The sequence below is a fragment of the Pelodiscus sinensis genome, chromosome 18, assembly GCF_052426305.1.
Source record: "Pelodiscus sinensis isolate ZL-2025 chromosome 18, ASM5242630v1, whole genome shotgun sequence".
Taxonomy (NCBI): Eukaryota; Metazoa; Chordata; order Testudines; family Trionychidae; genus Pelodiscus; species Pelodiscus sinensis.
Genome location: NC_143069.1, coordinates 25,723,404 through 25,747,404, shown reverse-complemented (window position 1 = coordinate 25,747,404; position 24,001 = coordinate 25,723,404). Strand labels below are relative to the sequence as shown.

At 48.1% G+C, this 24,001-nt stretch overlaps 1 long non-coding RNA gene across 1 annotated transcript; it reads left to right on the top strand.

Moving 5' to 3' along the window:
• Positions 1-2,165: 2,165 nt before the first annotated feature.
• LOC149523312 (uncharacterized) lies at positions 2,166-4,090 on the top strand. Its single transcript, XR_016347182.1, has 3 exons — positions 2,166-2,328; positions 3,633-3,770; positions 3,979-4,090. It is a non-coding gene; the product is annotated as an uncharacterized LOC149523312 (long non-coding RNA).
• The last annotated feature ends 19,911 nt before the right edge of the window (positions 4,091-24,001 follow it).

Below are 24,001 nucleotides of genomic sequence, written 5' to 3'. Positions count from 1 at the left end.
AACGTCTGCCGATGGACAGGTATATACTGCTCCTTACAGTGTTCATTTTGGTAACCATGGATCCCACAGCTTCACTGGAAGATGTAAGGCTTCATTTAAGCCACAGACAGGTTGAGATAATTCCTAAAGGTTAATAGCTTGGGTCTTTCTGCAGAAAGGTCCAAGACCATGTCAAGGTGGGTGCAGGGAGAAATTAAGTTTCATTCTGTTTCCATTAATTAATAGTTGCTTTGGCATCCTAAAGACTTCCCTTTACTGGCATCACTGGAGTGGACTTTTGCCTCTCCAGACCCCTGAACTAACATCACCCTGGAAATTGCCAGTGACTGTTCGTTTTCTGGTAGCATGAAAGCTTCAAATCCAAATTCCTGGCTGATTAGCAAGGATAGGGCACCAGGCTTTTGGTATCAGGAAGGGTATGGCTGCTGGAATGGAGTTGTCATTCTTGGTACTTAAAGACAGGGCGGTAAGCATATCTATCATTTCATTCAAACATCCCTAGCTGAATTATCAGTCATCTGTGCTGGAATCTAAGAACATAAGAACGGCTGTAGTGGGTCAGACCAAATGTCCATCTAGCCCAGGATCCTGTCTTCAGACAGTGGCCAATGCCAGGTGCCCCATAGGGAGTGAACAGAACATGCCCATTCTGGCAAATAGAGGCCAGGGAATGCCATTTGTGAAGAGGTCATGGGCTAGCCACAAATATTTGTTCTCATAGTTGTACATCCAGTTAGTAGGAAGATCATTTTTCTTTCTTCAACTTGTCTCCCAGGCCCTAGATCTTTGGGCATCATATGCTCATGATTCCATATCTACTGAGAAGTAGGAAAACAGGAACTGTGATTAGAGCTCTGTGTCCTTTCCTTCTGAAGTCTAGCATTAATGGTTATGGTGCAGTAAGGCTAGGGTTGTGTCTATACAGCACCCTAAACTTGAAATAAGATGCACAATTTGCACTCCGCAAATTGCGTATCATATTTTGCATAGCCTATTTTGAAATGTGGCGCTTCTACACAGCACCAAATGTCGAAATAATGTGCTATTTCAAGCCATCCCTTATCCCTCATGCAACAAAGTTTATTGGGATGGCAAAATAGTGTGCCCATTATTTTGAAAAATATTTCAAAATAACGGGCTGCTTCTGTAAATGTGGGGTAGGTATTTCGGGATACCTCCAGGATCCCAAAATAGTCATGCACTGTAGAAATGTAACCTGAAATGTAACTTAACTTAGTTCTGTAACTAGAAACTCAATATGTAAAACATGAGGACCATATAAGGAGGACAGCACTCTGAACTTGCTCATCATAGGCAGGGCTTGACAAATAATACAATCTACTCATCCATGGCGTGTAGATTGTAACCTGGAAGAGCCGGGTTCGGGCGATCTGTGCATGCGCAGATCGCCGGACAGCGCGGCTGGTGAGCCCTGATCATAGTCAAGGAGAAAATGTGTTCTTTACTTGAATATGATGCATATAGTCAGAGCCACAAAAGTCTCCAGGGGTCACATATAACCTATGTTAAATTGCAGTAACACCACTGAGCTGTGGAGATCTCTGGGGACAGATCCCTTGCTCGCCCCTCAAGTCCTGAAGGTCCTAATAGAAAGAATAAAGACTCCAACAAGCCAAGAAGGAAGCATGACCTCAGAGACAGAAACTGACCTGCATTTAGCAGCTGCTGCACCTCTCACAGTAAGTTAGACGACAGACATGTATTTCTCTGCTTTGTGACAAACATGCTGATGGAAAGCTAGATGAGTGGTATAATATTGTCATCTGGGCACTTCTTTTCTGAAGTACTGTTTCCTGGATTCCAGCTGTGCTTTCTGTGGCAGATTTAGAGTATGTGGCTGATTCACTTAATAATATCTGGCAATTAGAAAGTCTTTGAATCAGATTTCTTACAGTGCTTTGCAAATGTTTTGTGCAACTCATAACATGCCTTGATAGGTCCTACACATTTTTACAGCTATGGGACGCTAAGGCACACATGGAGTGAATTGCTCTCGGTCATTCATCAAGTTAGTGACAGGAGTGAGAATTTAGTCCAGCAGGTATCAGAAGGGGAGAGCGTGTGATAGTGTTAGGAAGAGACCTCTTCTTTTACCATGCTCTCCTTTCAGGCAACATGTGCCATCTTTGAAGTGGTGTCAGCATTGCAGTTGAGCAAAACTGTGCAGGAGCTGTTCCCGGAGTTGTTCACTGTTCTTCTGCAGCAGATCAGCCAAACCCTAGGACAAAAGATGCCTTTGCCCAGGATGAGACGCCGAAGGAGGTTATTTAGAAAAGGACAACAACTATGTGAGGGCAACCCTTGCAGGTAATTAGAAGAAAGGGAGCAAAACAAAGAGAATCCCAGTCCATTTGTGTGACACTCCCCAGGAGTTCTCAGGGTTATGAGGCACCTTACCATCACCTGCTTTTAATATGAGAAAGTCTTGTTTGTGCTTGCTATAGGTCAGTTCCCTGAAACCACCAAGCTCTGGCAACACAAACACTACTATCTAGGCCTCCTCAGGCCTCAGTCTCTTTGTCCTCTCTTTCTGACTACAGCTTAGAGAATCTCTATCAACAGATTCTCCTCTAAGAGAAGTCTCCCTGCGATTTACGTGCATCTCCCCACCAATCGGCTTTCCCCCATCTCTTAGTTTAAAAACTGCTCTACAGCCTTTTAAATGTTTAGTGCCAGTAGTCTGGTTCCACCCTGGTTTAGGTGGAGCCCATCCTTCCTGTATAGGCTCCCCCTCTCCCAAAAGTGTCCCCAGTTCTTGATAAATCCAAACCCCTCTTCCCTACACCATCGTCTCATCCACGCATTGAGACTCTGAAGCTTTGCCTGCCTACCTGGTCCTGCGCATGGAACTGGAAGCATTTCCAAGAATGCCACCATAGAGGTCCTGGATTTCAGTCTCTTTCCTAGCAACCTAAATTTGGCCTCCAGGACATCTCTCCTACCCTTCCCTATGTCATTGAGACCTACATGTACCACGACCACCGGCTCCTCCCCAGCACTACACATAAGTCTATCTAGATGCCTCTAGCATTTTGTCTCTTTTGCTCTCTGTTTCCCTCAAACACTCCTGTGGATGTCCCTTTAGGCAGATTCCTTATTCATGGGAGAATAGGTTTGTTGATTCTATAGCCCCACTCTAGCCAGGCAATCAGGTACATTTCTATCCAATTAGGCTTTCTCTGGGGAAGCTAATTAGTACTAGTAGTTACCAGAGTGCTGACCCCAAGTACAAGCTCTCAGCACCCTGTCACATCTCGCTGGACATAGGGCCCCAAAATATCCATTAGTGGTCACTAATCTCTCTGTGTCCCAGCTTTTGGGGTCTGATTGTGAATTTTTTCCATATTACTGTACTGTGCTAGTGCCCATACACCTTGCAGATAGGAGAAAGTGACTGCAAAATGTTGTCCATAGCAACACTAGTAATATGAGATGTATGAGACTGAAATACCTCCTGGGAATTAAGTCCTTCCAAAAACAGTGGTCCCCAGGATACTGTCAATGGATGAACTGTCAATGAACAACAGACCTGACAAGTAACTGGGGTTTCCTGACTGCTTAGGCTGTGCCTTTCTATTGGTTACTACAGTTCTGTGCCTCTTTTCCCCCAGGCTTTCTATTGAAGCATTAGAGGCTGTGCTTCTCAAGGCTATGAATGAGAAGCTGATACGAACTCTCTGGAAGCAGAAAACTTGGATGCTTCTTGAAAATCCGCAGACTCACCACGAGGGGGTGTGTTTGCTGGTGAGGTAAGAGATCTAGGAGACAGCACTTCATCCTCAGGGATCGGCAACAAATAGAGTGACTGACAGGGAACTTTCAGGTATAGCTTTGTGCGGGGTGCCCTGGGTGAGAAACACAGAGCTTCCATGCGTAGGTTTTAGAGTTGTATGGTCATAGCAGCTAAGCTTTTGAAGTGCACAGTCTGCCCCATAAGTGGTTCCTTTTGTCTTCCAGGGTTCTGCAAAGATCTGGACTAATAACAGTGGAGATCATACAGAGCCTCCTTCCCTGGGTAAATTCCCCATCAGAAAAGCAGCGAGTCACCAGCACAGCTTTCTTTGCTCAGGTATGAGCAGTTCTACCATTAGGCTGTTATCTGTTGTTTACCTTTCTCTGAGGAATTGTACAGTTCAGTTCATAGGAATTCATTTTAGATAGTAGAATGTGTCCTTTATAAGGAAATCTCATAAGGAACTTCATTACACCTTTCTTAATCATTTTCTCTTTCTTATTTTGGGGGCCTATACTAGCCTAGCCTAGCTGCCTATTCTAGTTGCTGGTTAAGAGAGAGTGAGCAAGATATAGATAGGCTACGTCTACATTGGCAAGATTTTGCGCAAATAGGGTATGTCTACACTACAGCACTAATTCGAATTAACTTAATTCAAATGAGTTAATTTGAAATAAGCTAATTCGAATGAGTGCATTTAGACCTAAAAACTAATTCGAATTAGCATTTTGCTAATTCGAAATAGCATGTCCACATTGAGTGGACCCTGAACCGAAGTTAAGGCTGGCCAGAACCAGTGCCGTCAGGGCATCAGGTTAGGACTTAAGGTGTGGAGCTGCTTCCTCAGGCTAGCCGAGGGCTGTGCTTAAAAAGACCTGACCCCCACCCCGGACAGACAGTTCTCAGGATTCCCCGCTTGCATGTCTAACTCGATGGGGACATCAAAGCAGTCCTGTCTTGGAGTGCCCTGAATGCTCACACTCGGCACATTTCAGCACTCGACCATCAGCCCGGCTGCACTTGCCGCAGGCTGCCATCTGGGGGAGGTCAATCAGGGGGCTATCAGGATCCAGGAGGCCCTACAGGAAAGCTTCCACCCCGAGGAGCCCGCAGAGCCACCCCAGTCCTCCCCATCGGGGGCTCGTGCCCCATTCCTCCCTCACCTCCTTCCACTTACCCTTCCCGAGCCCCCTCTTCCTGATGTAAAAAATAAAGGACATGTGTTCAAAAATAGAAACTCTCTTTATTTAACAAAACTGGGGGCGGAGGGGATTAACCTCTGGGGGACTGGGAAAAGGAGGTGGGAGAGGGGAAGAAAGAGGGTGGGAGAGGGGAGGTGGAAACCTGGGAGGAGGGAGCTGGAAGGGGGAAGCCAGGGGAAGAAGGAGGAGGGGAAGTATAAAACTATGGTACGCCATATCTTCAGAACTGTGTACAGATGTGGTCTTCTCACCTCAAAAACGATATGGCCTTGGAAAGGGTTCAGAAAAGGGCAAGTACAATGATTAGGGGTTTGGAACAGGTCCCATATGAAGAGAGGCTACAGAGATTGCGACTTTTCAGCTTAGAAAAGAGGAGACTGAGGGGGGATATGATAGAGGTCTATAAAATCATGAGTGGTGTGGAGAGGGTGCATAAAGAAAAGTTCTTCATTAGTTCCCATAATATAAGGACTAGAGGACACCAAATGAAATGAATGGACATCAGGTTTAAAACTAATAAAAGAAAGTTCTTCTTCACACAAAGTTCTTCTTATAGTCAACCTGTGGAACTCCTTGCCACAGGAGGCTTTGAAGCCTAGAACTATAACAGAGTTTAAAGAGAAGTTAGATAAATTCATGGAGGTTGGGTCCGTGGAGTGCTATTAGCCAGGGGGTAGGAATGGTGTCCCTGGCCTCTGTTTGTGGAAGGCTGAAGATGGATGGCACGAGACAAATGGCTTGGTCATTGTCTTCGGTCCATCCCCTCTGGGGTACCTGGTGTTGGCCGCTGTCGGCAGACAGGCTACTGGACTAGATGGACCTTTGGTCTGACCCAGTACGGCCATTCTTATGTTCTTATGTACTAAGCGCAGGGCTCAGGGTCGGGGGTCTCACTGGAACAACTTGATTTTCATGCAAACCTGCTCCTGGGTTTGGATGTGGCCTTTGGTGGCCAGGCTGGCAGCTATCCTGCCCTAGACGGCTGCATTCCTGTGCCTAGTGTGGAGGTCGTGGACGCTGGAGGCCTCCCCCCAAACCTCGATAATGTCCACGATCTCTGCACTAGACCAGGCAGGCGCCTGCCTCTTGTGGCCCTGGGCAGGCTCCTAGGAGCCGCCAGCCTGGTCCTGGGAAGAGGCGGAGGGCTGGGTGGCAGCAGGTGGCTGGCTCATGCCATGCCAGGTGCAGGGTCTGCTGGCTGGGTGCTGGCAGGCTTGCCACTGGCACAGGCACTGTAGCCAGACCATGCCCCTTTAAGGGCTCTGGGGCTGGGAGAGGGGCAGAAAAGTTTCCCTGGTTTGGCCCAGAGTGGCCATCAGGGCAACCTGATTAGGGTTAGCCTCCAACTAGTTCGAATTAAGTGGCTACACAGCCCTTAATTTGAACTACACAATTCGAACGAGGCGTTACTCCTCGTAGAATGAGGTTTACCTAGTTCGAATTAAGCGCTCCGCTAGTTCGATTTAAATTCGAACTAGCAGTTTGTATGTATAGCCGCTATTAAAGTTCATTCGAACTAACGGCTGTTAGTTTGAATGAACTTTGTACTGTAGACATACCCATACTTTTAACGCAAGAGTTTTTGCGTTAGAATATTTGCGCAAGAGAGCGTCTACACTGGCATGTGCTGTTGCGCTAAGAGGCGCTTTTCTGCAAACTCATCCGTGCCAGAATAGACGCTCTCTTGCGAAAGAAAGCTCCGATGGCCATTTTAGCCATTGGGCTTTCTTGCACAAGAAATTAATGTGGCCTGTCTACACTGGCCTCTTGCGCAAGAACAGTTGCACAGGAGGGCTTTTTCCTGAGCGGGAGCATCATAGGTTTTGCGCAAGAAGCACTGATTTTAGACATTAGAATGTCAGTGTTCTTGTGCAAGAACTCCCCACCAGTGTAGACAGGCAGCTGCTTTTGCGCAAAATCATGCCAATGTAGATGTAGCCATAGAATTTGAATTACTAGACCTTTTCTGACAATTCCTAGGGCTAATACTGACCAACAGCTCCTGATTTTGGTCTAGCTCAGCAAATCTTCTAAATGAATCTAGTGTCCTAATACTATAAAATAAGCAACATACAAATACATTAACATCTATCTTAGATTCTCATGAATGTAGAATAATAGATTCATAGATCATTAGAACTGGAAGGGATCTTGAGAGGTCTTCGAGTCCAATCCCCAGCCATCACGGCAGGACCAAGCACAGTCTAGATCATCCCTGACAGGTGTTTGTCTAACCTGCTCTTAAATATTTCTAGTGATGCAAATTCCACAACCTCCTGAGGCAATTTATTGCAGGGTTTAACCACCCTGACAGGCAGGACGTTTTTCCTGCTGTCCAACCTAAACTTCCCCTGATGTAATTTAAGCTCATGGCTTCTTATCCTATCCTTAGAGGCCAAGGAGAACAATTTTTCTCCATCTTCCTTAAAACATCCTTTTAGAAACTTGTATTATCTGAGTACTTCAAAATGAGAATGTAGTATCTGAGTGCCTCAAAACTCTTTAAAAGTATGTATCCCTACAACACCCCTGTGAGGCAGGGAAACACTATTAGTCCCATTTTGCAAACAGGAAACTGATGCACAGAAGGCCTAAGTGACTTGCCCAACATCATCTAGGAAGTCTTTGAGGGTGCAGGAAATTGAACTGGAACCTCCTAAGTCCTAGGCTGCTGACCACTGGAGCATCCTCCCTCTCCACAGCCTTGCTATAACGTCTGTGTCATATTTCACATTTACGCTAAGTCGCTATTTTAGAGGCTCATCTGGTGGTTCTAGGAATCTGTTTGTGCCCCCAAATCTTTCTACACCCCACCTAGGAAAGGAGTCACAAACGTGGGTTTTCAAGGTCTGCCTAGAGAGGCCTCATGAAAGCTGCCAATCAGAGCCCAGCTGGCTCAGATCTATGGAGCTACAGGGCTTTATTAGGTCAGTTCCTTTCAGGAAGTGGAGGGCCAAGAAAGGATGCTATTCTCTGGCCAAACCAATTCACAGGGGTTTATTTCAGGCAGCATTTTCTGAAGCTGAATTTGCAGAGAGAGAGTCCTTACGAGCCTTCAACATCTAATTAGAGGGAGAAACTGAAAGTGGCCCCATAGGAAGAACCCAAGGAAAAAGTAGCAATAAACTGAAATGAAGCAATGACTCGCTGCTATTTCTAGGTTGGAACCAAGAGTAGTGGGCAGGCCCAGGTTCCCCAGTGGCATAAACCCGATGAAGGGGACAAGGCTTATGGAGAGGTTGAACAAAGAACAGAATATAAAGGGTCCAGAGTTGGGGCTGAAGACCCTAGTGAGGGCAACAGGACCTAAAAGGCATTTGTTTGGACTTTGGGACTTGGCCAGAGGGCTGAGCCATGGAAGACTCACTAAGATCGACTGGCAGGATGCACCTGGGCGAGAAAAGGACTGTGGTATCAAATGCAGTCACTGAGAGGCTTTCAAGGGATGAGCAATCCCCCATTATAGTGCCTAAAAGGAAAAAAATCCATGTTTTTAACACAGTACTCATTCATATAGAATAATAAATTACAGTGTATTACGTGTCTCCTCAAATTATATTCGCTATCTTAATGAACAGATTAGAGCTAATGGACATGTTGATTTTATTTCAGCTAATGACTGATCCCATACTCAGGGAGAAGAAGACCCTTAAGTCTGCCTTACATATATTAGAAGAAAGGTCACGGGACAATAACAGCATTGTCCGTCAAATGGCTGTAAGAGGCCTAGGCAATTTAGTCTATGGGGCACCTGAGAAGGTAAGATAGAATACTGAATACAATGCAGCATAACTAGAGAAACTAAAGGAAACAATTGCTCAGGATTTACAGAGGCCATGCACAATGCACTAGGCCAACTTCTGCTCTCTCATACCCCTGTAACCTCTTTGCAGTCAATACACAGCAGGTTTGTTCCCTTGGTAAGCTGGGCATAAGGAAACAATATGGACTTAATATGATCATATGTAAATGTATACTCCCAGGAATGAAGAGTGTAGGCTTTATTTCCAAGATGAGAGATTCTATTCCAGGAAACAGAGACACTAAAAAACTCAAATCATGATAGATAATCAGCTGAACGTAAGCGCCCAGTACAAAGCTGTGACCAAAAGAGCTGAGGTGATCCTCGGAGGCATAGACAGAGGGATTCTGAATAAGAATAAAGAAGTTATTTTACCTCTGCTTATGGCACTGGTGTGAGAACTGCTAGAATACTATGTCAGGATCATGCCTGCAATTCAAGAAGGATGCTGATAAATTGGAGAAGAGTCACAAGAATTTTCAAAGGGCTAGAAAATGTGCCTTTAGATTCAATGGGGGGGGGGGGCGGGGAATGAAGCTAAACTAATTCAGACTGCTAGTAAGGCATACATTTTAATGGTAATTTTAATCATTGGAACCATTTACCAAGGGTTGTGGTGGGGTCTCTATCAGTAGCAACTTTAAAAACAAGATGGGCTGTTTTTCTAAAAGAGGTGCTCTAGTCAAACAGACATTATTTTGGGGAGGTTCTGTGTTGTGAAGGAGGTCAGACTGAATGATCACAATGGTCCCTTTTGGCCTTCAAATCTAAGTAATTAGAAATCTAATAGGATTACATAGGCGTAATATGGCACAGAGTTTGGCTTATTGTAGCTAGTACCTGATGTAAAATATAGCTATAGGTCACTAGGGGGGCAGATGAAATTCCCACTGCTTCATAATTGCTAAAAAAAAACATATTAGAAATGTGGTTAGTGGAAAGTGTTTTTTAATGTCATACGTCTGAACAGGTGAAAAAGTACAAGAAGTTTCTTCTGGAGGCACTGATCAGGACTTTAGAAGACACTTTCAGTTCTGAAGTCGTCGAAAGCATGAAGGCACTGGCCAAAGTCCTTAAGGAGCTGAAAGGGAAGGACATAGGTTCTTCCTTCAGAGACCTCACCACACAGATCCGGAAGTACTTCGATAATGTACGTGAACAGAAGCCTTCAACCCCAGTTCAGCTGACATTGATGAGGCTCCATTTACAATGCATGATGTGTCCTCACTGGGCATTGTTCATGTCAGAATGAAGTGATTTTAGGCCTTAGGGAAGAGATGTGTTTTATGGAGGAGCAGAGAATTAAGAAAATGAGGATGCCATCCCTGCTCCTTCAGTCTCACCCTTCTGTTCATCTTTATTTCCAATGAGAATGGCAAAGGAAGTATGAATACTAGATTAGGTAGCTGCATAACAAGGAAAATGGGCATACAGGGTGTAATAGACTGTTTTGGGCCTGCTCCATACGATTTTTATGTCAGATGGTTGAAATTATTCCATTTTGCAGAGAAGTTTGAGATTTCAAATTTTGGTTTTGTTCCTATTTGGGGGACACACCCCCCAGCCCAAATTTCAAAACTCTTTGTGAAACAGTAATACTATTCTCAACCCAGCTCTACTGGGAGCCTTGCCTGAGGGCAGTCTACTGGCAGACTATGCTGGAGACAGGGAACCTGGAAACACTGGGAATTAGAGGTGCCAGGGTGCACATTTCCTGGCTCCTTGTCAGCCTGCCAGACAGGCTGTTCTGAAGGTGAGGGCCAGGAAGCCCAAGATCCCAGTCAGCCTGCTAGATGGGTCACCAAGAAGCTGACCAAGTACCCCTACTTGGCTTCTGGAAGAATTTTGTCAAAATTGAACTGTCTTCAAAGTATTTTGATGAATCAACACATTTGGCCCAAACTTGATTAATTCCAGTTCTTTTAAACTTCTGTCGTTGGAATCACTCTACCCTAATGTAGAAGAGACAGCTGTGCTAGATACATGATGTGGTTATTTCTTCGTTACCAACCTGTGTGGCTTTCTTGGCTATAGGAGGACAACACTCTTCGTGCATTGGCCTTTGTCCTGTTTGGTATCCTGGCCGGCTCTGCAAAGAGAAAATGGAAGGACTATTTTGCCAAGCAGGTTAGACAGAGCTGGGTCACGCTTCTGCTGCACCTGCAAGATCCAAGCCCTGAGGTTTCAATGGTAAGAATGACAGTGACTTAATTACTAAGCAAAAAGAATCTTCCTCCTGATGCCAGGGGAGCTCTGCTATTCCTTCCCGCAGTGGAGACCTAAATTCTTCCCTCAGTTCATTGCCCTCCTTTTGAGTTAATCCCAGACAGGCTGGTCCTTAGCAGCCAGGGTTGTCTCACTGGAGTTCAGGATAGGTCATGGGTCTGATCCCAAGAGTTCATTCCTGCCTATCTCTGCACCCCACGTTCCTGCCTCCCCACAACAGAGGAAAGACCACAGCTATGCCTAGTGAAGCAGCTTTCATAGCTACATCCGTTCTGAAAAAACATTGCTGCTATCTCCAGTTTTCAGTATTATAAAATCATAGAACCATAGGTTTGGAGGAGACCTCAGGAGGTCACTGAGTCCAACCTCCTGCCCAAAACAGGACCAGCCTCAACTAAACAATCCCAGCCAGGGCTTTGTCAAGCTAGGACTTGAAAACTCTAGATTTAGAGGTTCCGTTGCCTCCCTAGGTAACCCATTCCAGTGCTTCACCACCTTCCTAGTAAAATAGTTTTTCCGACTATCCAACCTAGACCTCCCCCACTGTAACTTGAGACCATTGCTCCTCATTCAGTCATCTAGTACCACTGAGAACAGCCTCTCTCCATCCTCTTTGAAATCCCCCTTCAGGTAGTTAAAGCCTTCTATCAAAGCTCCCCTCACTCTTCTCTTCTGAAGACTAAATAATCCCAAATCCCTCAGCCTCTCCTTGTAAATCATGTGTTCCAGCCTCCTAATCATTTTTGTTGCCCTCCGTTGGACTTTCTCCAATGTATCAACATTTTTTAAGTAATGGGGTGCCCAGAATTGGATGCAATACTCCAGAAGTAGAATCCCTTTCCCCCTATTAAAGTCATGCTGGCATATTTTCTGTCTATTACTTCAGGGGAATCCCTTTTATTCTTGGGGTAGATGAGCAGTCAAGGACATGAGTTCCATTTGAATGAGCACAATACGTGTTATGGAACAATTCAATGGTGCAACCCTCTTTTTCAGGAGTGCAGAGCTACATTTCATCTCTGTGCCCCATTTTTGGGACTGAAGAGGCTCCAAACTATACTTAATGAGCATCTTAGTTGGAGAACCGAGCTGAACCCTGAGGAGCTCCACATGGATATCTGCAGACACCTTGTGAGTGACCTATAGAATTATATGAGATTATTGACAGCATAGGCTTGTGGTGTAGAAGCAGGGGGAATGTGTGATGGGCAATGGAAGTATCTATGGGTATGTCTACGCTACAAAGTTAGTTTGAACTAACGGACGTTAGTTCGAACTAACTTTCATAGGCGCTACACTAGCGCTCCGTTAGTTTGAATTTAATTCGAACTAACGGAGCGCTTAGTTCGAACTAGGTAATCCTCATTCCACGAGGATTAAGCCTAGTTCAAACTTACTAGTTCGAATTAAGGGCTGTGTAGCCCCTTAATGCGAACTAGTGGGACGCTAGCCCCCCCCAGGTTTCCCTGGTGGCCACTCCGGCCAACACCAGGGAAACTCGTATGCCCCCCTCCCGGCCCCGGACCCCTTAAAGGGGCACGGGATGGCTACGGTGCCCATGCCAGGTGCAAGCCTGCCAGCACCCAGCAGGCAGACCCTGCACCTGGTGCGGATCGAGCCACCCACCCGATGCCCCCCAGCCCTCCCCCTCTTCCCGGGACCAGGCTGGCGGGTCCTGGGAGCTTGCCCGGGACCGCAAAAGGCGGGCTCCCTCCTGGGCTAGTGCGGACATCGTGGACCTCAGCTTACAATGGCCATCCTGGGTCAGAACAAAGGTTCATCTATCCGAGTAGCCTGTCTGCCGACAGCGGCCAACCCTAGGGACCCTGGAGGGGATGGACCGAAGACAGTGACCAAGCCATTTGTCTCGTGCCATCCCTCTCCAGCCTTCCACAAACTTTGGGCAGGGACACCACTCCTACCCCCTGGCTAATACCACTCCATGGACCCAACCTCCATGGCTTGATCTCACTTCCCTTTAAACTCTGTTCTAGTTGTAGCCTTCACAGCCTCCTCAGCAAGGAGTTCCACCGGTTAACTATTTGCTTTGTCAAGAACAACTTTCTCTTACTAGTTTCAAGCCTGCTACCCAGTCCTTTCCTTTGGTGTCCTCTAGTCCTTCTTTATGGGAACTAATGAAGAACTTTTCTGTATGCACCCTCTCCACCCAACTCCTGGTTTTAGAGACCTCTATCCTGTCCCCCCTCCGTCTCCTCTTTTCTAAGCTGAAAAGTCCCAGTCTCTTTAGCCTCTCTTCATATGAGACCTGTTCCCAACCCCTGATCATTTTAGTTGCCCTCCCCTCTGCCACCCTCTCTCTTCCCCTCTCCCACCCCCTTTTCCCAGTCTCCCCCAGTTTTGTTCAATAAAGACAGATTCCATTTTTGAACACAATTGTCCTTTATTTTGTACATCAAGAAGAGGGGCTAGGGAAGGGTAAGTGGAAGGAGTTGAGGGCGGAATGGGGTACGCGCCCCCGATGGGGAGGACTGGGCTGGCTCTGCGGGCTTTTGTGGTGGAAGCTCTCCTGCAGCCCCCCAATTGCCCCATCTCCCCAGATGGCAGGCTGCGGCAAGTGCAGCTGGGCTGATGGCCAAGTGCTGTGATGTGCCCAGTGTGGGCACTCCGGGCACTCCAAGCCAAGACTGCTTTGCAAGCGGGGCACCCCTGAGAACTGTCTGTCCGGCGTGGGGGTTGGGACCCTTTAAGCACAGCCCTCGGCTAGCCTGAGACAGCATCTCCACGCTCTTAGTCCTCCTCTGATGTCCTGCCGGCACTGCTTCCGGCCATCCTTAAGCCCGGTTCAGGGTCCACTTAATGTGGACATGCTAGTTCGAATTAGTAAAACGCTAATTCGAACTAGTTTTTTAGTCTAGATCCGTTAGTTTTAATTAGCTTAGTTCGAATTAAGTAATTCGAACTAAGTTAGTTCGAATTAACGTTGTAGTGTAGACGTACCCTATTAGAGTGGGATACAGGACTGAGGGTGAGAGGAATGTAAATCTGCCATAGATTCCCACTTTCCCCACTTCTACACAGCCTCCTGTCCTTTCTTTTATTTACTTGTTTAAATTAAAAAAAAAGTCTGAGTGAGTCCAATAACTGACAGCAGTGGCAAGAGGAACACAGACTGTTTACTTGTGGTTTGTAAAGGCATGTGTTGGCAGTCAAAGGGCATTTCTAGCCAGAGAGAGCTCATGTGTCCCTGATTTTCTCTAGGCCAAAGAGAAGGCTGAGCTACTGGAGAACTTTTACAAAAGCACCATCACATACTTCTGCAGCAGCTGGGAAGAGATCCGGGCAGTTGCAGCCAAGTTAGCTGGTGAGAGAAAGTGTGCCGTGTCCCTTTTGGTATTCCCTTTGAGGTAGACAGAAAAAGTCCCTGTGTGCAGCACTGAGCTACTATTAATCTCTCCGTGCTGTGACTTCTCATGCATAAATGGAGATGTTAATGTTCTCCTACTTCTCCAGTGTGGTGTTAGGAGGAATTTGTAATTTGCAATAGAATGCTTTGAGATGGCGCAGTCATTTAGTAGCAGAGGCTGGCACACTGTCACGTAGGGTATGTTTATTCTCCGATCAAACTAGTGTGCTAAAAATAGAGTAGCTGTGGCAGGAGTAGCAGGAGGGGTTAACTATTCCAAGGATGATCCCATCCAAACCCAAAAGTCTGTTCTCAAGGTGGCTAGCTCCTCCGACTGCTTCTGTCATCTGACCTGCACTCTATTTTTAGTAGTCCGAGTTAGTGTGGACTCAAACTATAGACCTAAGCTCAGTGTTGTTGACTGTTCCTTACTGGTGCTTCATCACTGGGAGGTAGGCAGGCCACCGCCACACAGTGCCTGCTGTTGCAGGTTCCTGATTGCCTTGCCCAGGAAGCACTAGATTCCTCCCCTTTGGCCCTGTGCCATCCTTTCCTTAGCACACCCATGCAAGCCAGGCAAGCGTTGTGGCCTAATTAATTTATCCATGTGAGATCCTTGCTTAGTACGCACTTATTCCTGGCCCCAGCCCTTTGTTCACACCACTAGATTAATACACTATCCTAGTATATCTCCACTAACTGACAGCAGTGGCAAGAGGAACATAGATTGTTTAAAGCAAATGAGGTTTTATGTAAACATTCTTAATTTTTTTCTCTTCAGTGTGGACGCTAAACTTTTCTAGTATTTTCTTGCCTACAGCTCACCTTAGACCCACAATAGAAGCCAAAGGGCCAATGTTATCACCTTGCACTTAACAAGAGAAGGTTTTTTATTGATGTTTATTTTACACTGCTTATTTAGGCATCATCCTGGAACATACGGACACCAAGAATATGAAATGGCTGGACATGGAACATCTGTTGACCTGTAAGTAACAAATACAGGTGAAATCCTATTCATTAGTGAGTTATAAAGAAATTTAGCTGACAAGCAAGCAGTAACTGATACCACAGGTGTGAAGTGCATCAGCCACACATCAAAGGACAGATTCAGCTTTAGTCTGCTCTGAAAGAGGTACGTCTACACTATAGCGTTAATTCAAGTTAACTTAATTTGAAATAGTTAATTTGAATTAAGCTAATTCGACTTATGTATCTATACACAAAACCTATTTCAAAATAGCATTTTGTTATTTTGAAATAGCGCGTCCACACTGAGTGGACCCTGAACCGAAGTTCAGGCTGGCCGGAACCAGTGCTGGCAGGGCATCAGGTTAGGACATAGTGTGTGGGGCTGCTGCCTCAGGCTAACTGAGCTCCGTGCTTCACGGGACCCTACCCCCACCCCGAACAGACAGTTCTCAGGGTTCCCCGCTCGCTTGTCTACCCCGATGAGGGAGAGCAAAGCAGTCCTGTCTTGGAGTGCCCTGAGTGCCTGCACTCGGGACACCACAGCACTCGGCCACATGGAGCCAGAGCTGCCCCTGGGCACACCGGTGCGTCTCGTAGGGTTGTTGCCATCAGCCCAGCTGCACTTGCTGCAGGCTACCGTCCGGGGAGTCCATCGGGGGGCTGTCAGGATCCAGGAGGCCCTGCAGGAGAGTGTCCACCCCGAGGAGCCCTCAGAGCCACCCCGGTCCTCCCCACCGGGGGCTCGTGCCCCATTCCTCCCTCACGTCCATCTACTTACTCCTCCCTAGCCTCCCTTCCTGATGTCAAATAAAAGACATGTATGTTCAAAAATAGAAACTGGGTTTATTGAACAACAGGGTGAACCTCTGGGGAGACTGGGGAAAGGAGGTGGGAGAGAGGAATAGAGTGGGTGGGAGAGGGGAGGGTGAAACCTGGGAGGAGGAAGTTGGAAGGGAGAAGCAAAGGGAAGAAGGGGGAAGGGAAGATCAGGGCCCAAGGTTGGGGGTCTCACCGCACCAACTTGATTGTCATGCAAACCTGCTCCTGGGTTCGCATGTGGCCTTTGGTGGCCAGGCTGGCAGCTATCCTGCCATTGACGGCCGTGTTCCTCTGTCTAGTGCGGAGATCATGGATGCTGGGGCATCCCTCCCAAACCTGAATAAGGTCCATGATCTCCACCCTGGACCAGGAAGGCACCCGCCTTCTCCAGCCCCTGTCAGGCTCCTGGGTGCTGGCAGACTGCTCCTGAGGAGCAGTGGAGGGTTGGCTGCCAGTGCCTTGCTGGCTCACGTTTTGTGGCTACTGGCTCAGGGGCCCCGGTGGCCACTGCTGGCTCTTGGCTGGTAGGCTTGGATCTGGCACGGGCCAGGGTCTATCCCTTTAATGGCTCTGGGGCCAGGGGGAGAGGAGAGGAAGTTTTCCTGGTTGTGCCCAGAGTGGCCACCAGGGCTCCCTGGGAAGGGCTGGAGGCCCCCTATTTTGAATTAATTGTCTACACAGCACTTAATTTGAAATAGCTATTTCAAATTTGGTGTTACTCCTCGTAGAATGAGGTTTACCAAATTTGATTTAAGCGCTCTGCTATTTCGAATTAATTTCGAAATAGCGGTTTGCATGTATAGATGCTATTAAAGTTAATTCAAAAGAACAGCTGTTATTTTGAATTAACTTTGCGGTGTAGACGTACCTGGAGGAAACTGCAGCCAGTGTGATATAAGTCAGTGCATCTCCTGGCTACCCTGGCAATGCCTCTTCCCAACCTGTGTGATCCACTCTTTGGGCTCCATCGGCTCCCTGGGAGCCACTTTTTGCTACCCCAAACTCCACACCATCAGATTTATTTCTGTCAGGAGATGTAAAATAACTTAAAAGCAGAAGCTATTGAGTCAATGGAGCACCTTCCAATTGGATGAGTTTCTGGTAGGGTCAGGGTCTCCCCTCTCCCCCCTCCTCCATCTCAGTTTGGAGCTTGGAAGGATCCCAATGGAGGAACCTAAAGCTTTGTTTGTACAGAGAGCTTCTGTAGCTTGGTACTCACTGGTACTAAATCTCCAGCTACTGCAGGCATAGGTGACTATATGAAAAGTGAGTCATATTCTCTGTAATTCCAGCTCTCCAGGTCCTACAGAATGACCCAAGTCCCATTGTCCAGCTGGTGGCAACTCAGGTCCTAAGAGACATCTGACCTGGATGAGTGCTCGGGGAATGAAGCACAGACAAATAGAAGAAAGAGCTCCTGCTTCTGTTTCCAGCTTGCACATCATATACTTGGGTGGGAAGCTAGACTGAACGCTATATCTGCTAGCTGTCTATGGGGTAGGGGAGTAGTATAAGGGCCCTACCATCAATCAAACATTAGCCCCGCCCCCTGACCCTGGAAGTCCCCCCCCCGACTCCCCGGAAGTCCCTTCTCCCTTGTTACTGGCAGTCCCGCCCCTGGAGGGTAGTACATCCGGGTCGAGAGGGACAGGTGACCGGAAGTAAAAAAGGATGTCATGTGACCCCGGTTAGGCCCGTCCCCTGTCACCGGAAGTCCTGCCCTTGGGGGTAATACATCCGGGGTAAAGAGGGGCAGGTGACCGGAAGTAAGGGGTGTCATGTGACCCCTCTAAGGACTTGCCCCTCCTCCCTCTACCAATCAGGAAGGGCTTTCCCCGTAGGAACGCCCCGCGAACCGCTTTGACCAATCGGGGGGCAGTTCCGGGAACGGATGACCCGCCCAGAAGTGGGTCGTGTGACCCCTCTAAGAACTCAACCCGCCTCCCTCCACCAATCAGGAGGAGTTTTTTCCCTGTAGGACCGCCTCGTGAACTGCTTTGACCAATCGGGGGGCAGTTCCGGGAACGGATGACCCGCCCAGAAGTGGGTCGTGTGACCCCTCTAAGAACTCACCCTGCCTCCCTCTACCAATCAGGAGGGTTTTTTTCCCTGTAGGACCGCCCCACAAATCGCTTTGACCATTCGGGGGGTGCAGTTCTGGGACCCGTTGACCAGACCGGAAGCTGGTCGTGTGACCCCTCTAAGAGCTTCCCGTGACACCCTCTGTCAATCAGAGCATAGCACTTCCCCATAAGTTCTAGCGCCACACAAAAGAGGCCATCTTGTTCCAAGATACAGCTAGGACACCGCAGCGGCACGCCCACGCTGTCTGAGCACGTTCCGCTCAAGCAGAGGCGGCAACAATACCTGCAAGAGTGGTCATGACTGTACACTGTGTGGCAAAACTCACAATAATTTTTCACTCCGAACAACTTTTTCACATCCAGAACCCCATAGTATTGCTCATCTCCGCCAAGCGCCGCGCGCCCGGGGCCGGCGCTCCCCCCGCAAGCGCCACGCGCCCGGGGCCGGGGCCGGCGCTCCCCCCGCCAAGCGCCGCGCGCCCGAGGCCGGCACTCCCCCTGCCAAGCGCCGCGCGCCCGGGGCCGGCGCGCCCCCCCGTGCAAGCGCCACGCGCTATGTGCCCAGGGCCAGGTCAGCCCCGAGCACCTGGCGGGTGCATGCAAATGCCCCTGCGGGCACCATAGCGCCCGTGGGCACCGTGTTGGGGACCACGGACCTACGGCAATAACAGTATTTAATAAGATTTCCAAACACAGTTCAGCACATAGGCCCTGGAGCTTGCAGTTTATACCCTCTGGAGTCCAAGTCAAACAGTCATGGTACCGCTGGGCTGGCGCATTTATGACACAACCCTCACAGTCCTCAAAAAGCTTTTCCCTAAGACAGTGACTAAGGACGGTATAAACACTAATGCGTACAATAGAGCGCATAACTTTTTTGCGCTTATGATGTGGCACTGGCTCAACTAGGTCAATGCACAGCCACCTCCTGAATTCTTCATGGCCGTCATCCTAGGCGTTCTCTTCAATGCTTTGTATCGGTGTTGAGCAAAAACAAGGTGGGCCCGGTTCGTCTTCCTCGTCCGATGCAATGCTGTCCTGGGTCTGACGGTCAGCTAGAAAGGCATCGTCAAGCTGTCAAAAGATTGCCAGAAAGAAATAATGTAAGACGCTCTGGTCATTTTTTTTTTAAAGTTTACAAAATCCCGGATTCCTAACCCCATGATGCCCCAACTTCGATCTTTCATTTACCTATTTGGCTTCTTTTCCATGCGTCTTGTCCGACTCCTGGGAGCCATGGGCACCTTCTTCCTCCAGGCTATCTAGCTTGTCTGGCTGCATCGTGAGCGGTTGGGTTTCGGTGTCAGATATTGGTGTATCCATCAGCGGGTGGGTCAAAGGGCTCCCTTCAACTTCTCCTTCCTCCTCGGAACTGTCGCTGATGTAGCGCTTTCTTCTCGGCACCAAAACAAAGTTGGTGAAAGAAGCCATGTTTCCGCTCAGCGTTTGCACGCTCTCTGAAACACGCGCTCTTGGAACAAGATGGCCTCTTTTGTGTGGCGCTAGAACTTACGGGGAAGTGCTATGCTCTGATTGGCAAAGGGTGTCACGGGAAGCTCTTAGAGGGGTCACACGACCCGTCTTCGGTCTGGTCAACGGGTCCCGGAACTGCACTCCCCGGATTGGTTAAAGCGATTTGTGGGGCGGTCCTACAGGGAAAAAACCCCTCCTGATTGGTAGAGGGAGGCAGGGCGAGTTCTTAGAGGGGTCACACAACCCACTGCTGGGTGGGTCATCCGGTTCCAAAACTGCCCCCCGATTGGTCAAAGGGGTTCGCGGGGTGGTCCTACAGGGAAAAACCCCCTCCTGATTGGTGGAGGGAGGCGGGGCAAGTTCTTAGAGGGGTCACACAACCCACTGCGGGGCGGGTCATCCGGTCCCAGAACTGCCCCCCCGCTTGGTTAAAGCGGTTCGCGGGGCGGTCCTACAGGGGAAAAACCCTTCCTGATTGGTTGAGGGAGGCGGGGCGAGTCCTTAGAGGGGTCACATGACACTCCTTACTTCCGGTCACCTGCCCCTCTTGACCCCGGATGTATTACCCCCAAAGGCAGGACTTCCGGTGACAGGGGACGGGCCTAACGGGGGTCACATGACACCCGGTCAGCTGTCCCTCTTGACCCGGATGTACTACCATCCAGTGGCTGGACTTCTGGTGACAGGGGAGAAGGGAATTCTGGCGGTCAGGGGGCGGGACTTCCGGGATCAGGGGGCAGGGCTAACGTTTGATTGATGGTAGGGCCCTTATACTACTTAGGGGATTCCACATGCCGGGGGAATTCACTAAGGGTGGCTTTAATTGGCATTTAAGCATCTAACTGTGGATTTTGGTGATTTCCTTTAGATATCCAGGGCCTTTAACTGTGCTTGTATTGTCCAGTCTCATAAGTTGCTGAGTGTCCTCAAACTCCCTCTGATGATATTGGGAGTTCAGAACACTCTGCCCTTCAAAGAAGGTACTCAGCAGATATCATTCGTCCTCCAAATTTAGAGGCTATGATCCTCCACCTCATAGAAAAAGTTTCTTGAATAGTTAGGTTTCTAGTCTCTCTCAGCACTTTACTCTTGCCCTCCTGGGTTCTGGGCCTATGAGGAGTCACCAGACAACAGTTAGCAAAGGAGGGTAAAAGGCTGAGGGGGTCTGGGATATCATTGTCTGTGGTTCTCAATGGGGAGAGAATCTTCCTGTGATGGCTGAATATGGGAAGGGGATCAGTGGAGACCCCCTGTTGAATTGACACTTTCTGATAATTCACTATATTAGGTAATAGGAGTTCCCCTAATCTTGTGGTGTTTCCTGTTTTGGAGATTGTTTTCCATTCCATATCCAGCAGCTTAATCCCAACCCATATTATTATATTTATTAAGGGGCATTGTACAAATGCTGATGACTCTTTAAGTTTATTTCTCAGGTGCTGGCCATGCTGTGTCTCACAAACAGTCACCTGTAAATAACCCTCCCCTGTAAATAATATAGTGTTTGTATTTACTGTGCACATGTTTCCAATTAAACTCTTTGAAGTATCTGTTTCAATTACTCAGGGGCCTGATTTCTTCTTTCAGAGTATGTCTACACTACAGCATTATTTCAAAATATCTTATTTCGAAATAGCGCGTCTACACACAAAATGCATTTTGAAATAGCGTTTTGCTATTTCGAAATAGCGCGTCCACACTGAGTGGACGGTGAATCGCATTTAAGGCCGGACAGAATCAGGTCCGGCAGGGCATCAGGTCAGGAGTTACTTTGTGTGGCTGCTGCCTGAGGCTGTCTGAGGCCTGTGCTTAAAGGCACCCCCCTGGACAGCCAGTTCTCAGGTTTCCCTGCTTGCTTGCCTACCTCCATGAGGGACAGGAAACCATTTTGTCTCTGTGTGCTCTGGTTGCCTTCACTCGGGACATCACAGCACTCTGCAACGTGAAGCCAGAGCTGCCCCTGGGCACTCTGGTGCTTTTCGTGGACGCGTTGCTGCGGACCTGTCTGAACTTTCTGCAGGCTGCCATCTGAGAGGTCCATCAGGGGGCTGTCAGTATCCAGGAGGCTCTGCGGGAGAGCTTCCATCCTGAGGAGCCCTCAGAGCCTCTCTGGTCTGCCCCACTGGGGGCTTGTGCCTCATTCCTCCCTCACGTCCTTCCACTTACCTCTCCCTAAGCCCCCTTCCTGATGTCAAATAAAATACACGTATTTTCATGAACACAAACTATCTTTATTTAACAAAACCCCGGGGGAGAGGGGGGAGAATGAAACTCTGGTGAGACTGGGGAAAGGAGGCGGGAGAGAGGAGAAGAGAGGGGGGGGAGAGGGAAGGGGGAAAACTTGGGGGGAGGAAGCAAGGGGAAGAAAGGGGAGGGGAAGGTCAAGGCTCAGGGTTGGGGGGCTCTCCAGACCAACTTGATTTTCATGCAAACTTGCTCCTGGGTTCACATGTGGCCTTTAGTACCACGCTGGCAGCTATCCTGCCATTGACGGCCGCATTCCTCTCTCTAGTGCAGAGATCATGGACATTGGGGGCAATCCCCCCAAACCTGAATAAGGTCCATGATCTCCACCCTGGACCAGGAAGGTGCCCGCCTTCTCCAGCCCCTGTCAGGCTCCTGGGAGCTGGCAGACTGCTCCTGGCGAGTGGTGGAGGGCTGGCTGCCAGTCTTTGCTGGCTCATGTTTGGGGGCCACTGGATCAGGGGTAGTGACTGCTGGCTCTGGCCTGGCAGGCTTGGAACTGGCACAGACACTGTGGCCAGAGTCAACCCCTAAAGGCTCCGGGGAGGGAGGAAGGAGAGGAGTGATCTTGGTTGAGGCTGGAGTGGCCACCAGGGCACCCTGGGAAGTGTCAAAGTCAGACAGGACTCACAGATTTGGCAGACTGCTCTGTTTATTTCAGCAAAGCTTTGCTAAAATGCATTCAGAAAATGTGAGTACCATACAAGGTTCAAACCCCTTGATTTTATACAGTCAAAAGGCCAAGTTAACAAGATCAAAGGGTGTGGCAAAACTTCACATTATTAGTGTGGTTAAGTATCTTCATTTCAATATCAAGCACACAGCAATCTCCTGGCTATATCTCCCTGATTATCTAGAATTGCTTTCTGTCTAACACCTAATGTTTCTCTTCCTGTTAAACTCAGGCCCAAATTGGCTAGCACCTTGATCTGCATACCTACAATCAACATTAACATACTTTTCTTCTTCCTCTTAAAAGACAAACAGAATTCCTTCAACTTATTCAATTATTACAGTACAATTCATCTTTCTCCTACAGTATAATTCTTTCTACTTTCACAATCCCTCCTTTTGGTCAAGCCTCGCCTATGACCAACAATTACTGGGTTCCTTGCATTAACCGTTCTTTGTCTTTTTGTTCATTAGTGATATTTAAAAGCATCAGATTAGCACTCTGGTGAGGGGACATGTCTGTGACATGTCTTGCACAGTTTTGGATACAACAGGAGATTAACTGAAAACATACAAAAATTATTAAGATTCCAAATAGGATAGTCAGGGCTTCCTGAAACAACCAGTTTCCTATGCCAGAGAAATTGGACAAGTTACTTAGCCATTTTCACAGGGAACTTGGCTCTTCGTTGGAAAGGTATGCAATCTTTTTTAAGTAGCTAGCGCGATCTATTCTATCATTGGTGTTGTCTGGTATATATACACAACATTCTTTGCCAATGAGAGCACAGGTCCCTCCTTTTGCTGCCAGCACTATATCCAATGCCTGACGGTTTTGGAGGACCACTTGTCTGATCGCTCCTGTTTCTTTGGCCAGGGCCCTTAAACTTTTTCCAGTTTCATTTTCCATGATTTTAACTACTGTTTGTAACCTCAGAAGCCTTTTTGCATGATGTATTACTCCCCCAAGTGGGTCAAAGGAACCACCAATAGCCTCTTCCCAAGTTAAAGGGCTTATGTGATTCACATACCATTGGGCATCCGACAAGTCCCTTCTTTTTCGCCTAAAATTACGGAGGCGTTCTCATGGGAAGGACTCTAACACTCGGAATTGTGGGAAGAGTTGGGCGGGATAACAGATACCTGACCAGTTAACTGGTAATGTGGTATAGGCCTTTGTTCCACAGACCCAATGATGCCCTATCAAAGCCGGGAAGGGTCGGTTGCACCCCTTTGCCATATAGGTGTCTACAAAGGAGGAGTAATATCCCCCGAAGGGCACACGGTGATTCTCCTTACGGGGAGTGGTGTTATTTGCATGGCATTAAAGATTGTACTGATGTTACAATATGCTGGAGACAACTGCTCCTCCCCAGATTCAGCCCCGTC